The sequence below is a fragment of the Akebia trifoliata genome, chromosome 6 (assembly GCF_017979445.1).
Source record: "Akebia trifoliata isolate Shusen 1 chromosome 6, ASM1797944v1, whole genome shotgun sequence".
Taxonomy (NCBI): domain Eukaryota; kingdom Viridiplantae; phylum Streptophyta; class Magnoliopsida; order Ranunculales; family Lardizabalaceae; genus Akebia; species Akebia trifoliata.
In genome coordinates, this window is record NC_141380.1 from 16,948,946 (window position 1) to 16,953,758 (window position 4,813).

The following is a 4,813-nucleotide window of genomic DNA, read 5'->3' on the forward strand; positions in this document are numbered from 1 at the left end:
ATCCAAAGTCAAATCCGGAGACAGAACGAAGCAAGGAAGTACAGTACAAGGAGCTCTTTTTGTCAGATCTGAGGGAACAAAATCCTTGCTATCGGAAAGGTATGTAATTTTTTTATTTTTATCTAGGTTTTTAGCAATGTGATATATTTGGGAAGTTAGTAGAGACCGGCTTTGGCCGGGCGGGGTTGGTGCCTAACACCTTCCAACCCCGTAACATGATCCCCGAATTAATATTTTTTGTGGTAGATTAGTTCTTTTTATCCATGTTAGAGTCAGTCTGGTTCCTAGACCAAAATAACTAGGTGGCGACTCCCAAACCTCAAGAGTCAAAAGCGGATCCGCGCACCCCACAGATTGAGGGCGCTTTCAATAACCAATTCACATTGCAAGTAGTACATAAAACCACACACAAATAGAACCACGCCAATAATCTATAACTGCCCTTGAAACCATAAACAAGATCTGGACCCAAAATATCAAATGCCATCAAAATTCAGAATATTTCAAAAATTGAAGTGCTTGACTTGAGAGGTTTACCAAAGAGAGTGGGCGGCGCTGTTGTGGTGGACACACCACAACAGTAGTTATCTATTTTCCTTCTCTTTGATATTGTTGATCACAAACCTTGTTTAGAGATCATGTTTTGGTCAGGAGACAAATCAAAATGATCATGACTCAAAATTCCAAAACATTCCCTAACATTCAATGTTCCACCTAAACATTCGGAACATGGTGGAATTTTAAACCTAAGAACAGCTTCTCTAGTAAAATTGCACGAACAAATGATATTTTTCTTTTTTTTTCTTTTTGTAATGTATAGACTTACTTATCACTCACGACAACTTCCATCTTTAGTGTGCAGCATGATCTGCCAAATCACAAATGCAATTCCATGGGATGTGAGAATGTTGTGTGGAACAAAAAAACAGATAGGATACAATTTTATAACAAGAAACTTACAACAAAGTATGAAGGTGGACCATGTCAAAGTGCCTATACACAAAGGTCTGTACTTGATGTTGCCTCTCAGCAAGACGGATACCATCAATTATCGATGCATGGTTCAGAACATCTGAAAATATGGCAACTTGTTTATCTTTCAATGGCAGCTAGGAGGGAGCTGACACTTCCAAGTGTTGCCATTAGATAACTACATCATTAGCTACTTTGCCAAATTGACCATTTACTATTCTATATTTCTCTTTCCAACTCTGTAAATTTTTATAAACTAAAAGACTCACACAATATTGTAACAAATTTAGATAATAAACTAACCATAGATGTCATTGGTGGAATCTTAGCTTGAAGGCCATTCATACCAAGATGGTCTTCTTTTCCTAGAAGTAAACAGAGAAAGAGAACCCTTATCCACCTAACTCCCAAAATTTAAAATTCAAATTCAACAGTGAAAACGAAGGACTCGGTCCCAAAAAGCTCTAATCTCATATTTCAGTATTTTAGAGGAGGCCCATTGTCATAGGTGCATGAAAAATCACTTCAAATTTAATTTAATTAAAATAAAAAAAACTGATAAGCAAATATTGTATCATGCTCAGTTTGACCACAAACCATATCCAAAAAACAGAAAGGATCTAAACTTCTAAAGTAGCCATTAATGTACATTCATTTCTAAAACTAACACTTTTGTGCATGTAAATTAACATAGTTCAAATTTATGGTTTGAAATAAATATAAGGAAAATAATCTAAGATGGGCATTGGTACCTCTCTTTTCTTCAAATATGCTAAGGATGACTCTAGTAATCTATGGTAGTTTGTATATCCACAAATCAAAGCATAACCTCTTGGGCCCATTCCAGGTTCTTGGTTAGTCGCCACAATTGCTTTCTCTCCATGCCTGCAAATGGAACAACATAACACTCACTCACGATTAATCATTCTTGAGGAACAAAATAACTAAGAAAGAGATGCTTTTTAGGTGTAACTATGAGACCCAAATAACTAATGAAGAGAACAAAATCAAAATAATTGATGAAACAATGTAAAACAAAAACCAAAATAAATAGGGTCTTCGGAGTCTCTGTGAGCAAGATGCATATGGTCACGACAAGAATTAAGAGCCTAGAGAAGTACTTCAAGCAAAATGAAAATAATCGGGAGCAAAACAAACCAAAATGTATAAGTGAGCCATGTAAGCAAGCACTGCCAATTCTACTCTACATTTCCACATGCAACACTCTTTCAAAGTGTGAATACCTTGTCCATGACGCATCCAGGCCATGTCACAGCTTCACTGGGTGCAACAAATACCGCAATCCTAATTTCTCAAGCCAACTTAAGGTCAATAACTAAGAAGTCAGATGTAATGTCTTTGCTTCCAAAAAACAAATCCAGAATAAAAAAATGCTAGCATATATATATATATATAAAATATCAATGATATTAATGAGATTTAGGTAGTAACAAGAGTATACAGAGCATGTGTTGCACCTATATGGGTCACACAAAAAAATATCAAAATCCATTAATGGTTTTCGAAAATATATTTAGAGATACAAGGACAAAGACTACAAAAGAAAATTTGCCTCACCTATCAAACTCAGTAATGGAAGTATGAGACTCTTGTCCAGCCTTCCCAAGCTTGTAAATCTTCTTGTTCATCTCCGTCCGATGATGGTACCCATTCTGCTCAGCCTGGGCAACTGTGAAAGAAACCCTGGCTGGATGCCAAGCTCCAATGCAAGCTACCTTACGCAAGCCATGGTGGGTTTTACGTGGGAGGCAAGTGACACTCCATCAAGTGACCACACCCTCTGTTGTACTAGAGGCCATCTGCAGACAGTTAGCATGAACAGATAAGCAAAAAAGGAGTATGTGGTACGCAATCTTATCTTATATTTTCATTGTTTAACAAGTCAAATCACATGCAATGTTCCATCTAACATGCAAGATGCACACAAGTTAAAATTTTGTGGCTTCAAGAAGACAATCACCAACAATGGTTTCTAATTGAAGGAATAATTGATCCGGATCCTAAAAATAATAATTGCTTTCGAATAGGCATGAGTGCTAAATGATATAAAGCAGCTCTATACGACCCCATACCTAAAGTTAACATAATATAACCCCAATTGAGACTGAAGACCCACAAATTGATTAAGAGGATGGTGCCACAAAAATATGATGTACAAAAACGAACAGATCCAATCAAAACATGATATCACATTCACAATGAGAAAGTCGGGGTTCAAGAATAATTCGGCAAGAGAAAGTTTTGGAAAAATTCGGTAAAAATCAATAGAGTCAAGAAAACATTGAATAAATTTAAAAATAAAAATATGTTTTTAAGTATAAAAATGTATAAAAAATATATATAAATAAAAATAAAAATAAAAATTGTATTTCATATATTAAATAATAAAAAAAATACTTAAAAATACTAAAAATAAGAATAATATGAGATTGTTTTAATAAATCACGATTAATCGTGATTTTTTTGAAGAAAAAATACTTTTCAAAAACTTTGCAATTTGTTGAAAATCCATGATTTAATCGACAACTATTAAAATAAATATCTATCTTTTCAACAACAAAAAAATCACAGATTTTTGTCAACTTGATTTCATTAACCATTTGTGACTCATCCCAAGTTCCAATACAAACTTCGACTGAATAACCGAACTATTTCAGAACTAAACACATGAATTTCTAGACTTCTTGGGATATTCAAATCCAAAGTATGATTTCAAGCCCAAATAAATGCAGATTAGGCAATTAAAAATGTTCTGTTATCTCCATTGGAAATAGTTCTAATTTAACATTCATAAAGAAAGCAAAATAAAAAAAAATACCTCAAACACATTCAGTGATTGATCATCAGAAATAGTTCTAATTTAACATTTATAAAAATAAAAAATAAAAAGCAAAATTACCTCATACGCTTTCAGTGATTGATCAACAGCCTCTTTCTTCTCAATACCAATCTTAAACTCTGCGAGATAACGATAGTAGTCCCCTTTCCTGCAACCAAGCAAATTTCCAAACACTAAAAAGCCTGAAAAAATCCACAAAATCATAACAAAAACAATCCGACACACAAAAATCCCTCACATCTTAAAGTAAAAAATAGAGGATTCTCCAGCAGTAGCTGAAGGATCCTCCATGAAGCTCTTCGTGCTTCAATTACGCTCTTTTACCCTACAGAGAGAAGATTCTGCTCTTCTATAGTTAATTCGACATTGAGATTCACAACTTTCTTCATCGAATCCACCATTTCTGCCAAAAACAAAGAAACAAATAGAATTAAAACCTACTAATGCGTCAAATTATTCAAACCCTAACCTAATCGAATTGACATTCGAGGTCCACAGAAGAAAATTAAAAAAAAACCCTAACCATCGTATCACTTTGCCAATTCTGCGAGTTTAATGACGTAAACGAAGCTATTGCGTTCTTTAGATAAAGCCATAATCGAGGGGGATATAAGATCGATCGAGGGAGAGACTGAGAAAGCGACTGAGAAAGAAACTGAGAGGTCGATCACGGGAGCGAATGAGAGAGAGAGATGAGAGGTCGATCGAGGAAGCAACTGTGAGAGAGATATGAGAGGTCGATCGAGGAAGCAACTGTGAGAGAGAGAGAGAGAGAGAGAGATGAGATCGAGCGAGAGCAAGAGCGAGAGAGAGAGAGAGTGAGGTTCGTTCCAAATTCGACTAGAAAGAAACGGAGTGTTTGGACGTTTAAAATACCAATTAAAACGGTTTTTAGAAAGTAAAATGGCTTAATACCGTTTTAAAGGTTTGTTCCTATTTGTCAATTTTTTTGTAGTGAATTAATATAATCCTCAAGCATTA

The 4,813-nt window shown here is 35.0% G+C and overlaps 1 pseudogene across 1 annotated transcript; it reads right to left on the reverse strand.

The window, feature by feature from the left end:
* Positions 1–374: 374 nt before the first annotated feature.
* On the reverse strand, positions 375–4,601 carry LOC147400336 (14-3-3-like protein B; annotated as a pseudogene). Its single transcript, XR_015179303.1, has 5 exons — positions 4,356–4,601; positions 4,071–4,235; positions 3,893–3,980; positions 2,551–2,792; positions 375–1,857 (listed from the first exon to the last, which is right to left on the reverse strand). The product of XR_015179303.1 is annotated as a 14-3-3-like protein B (transcript).
* Between the last annotated feature and the right edge of the window lie 212 nt (positions 4,602–4,813).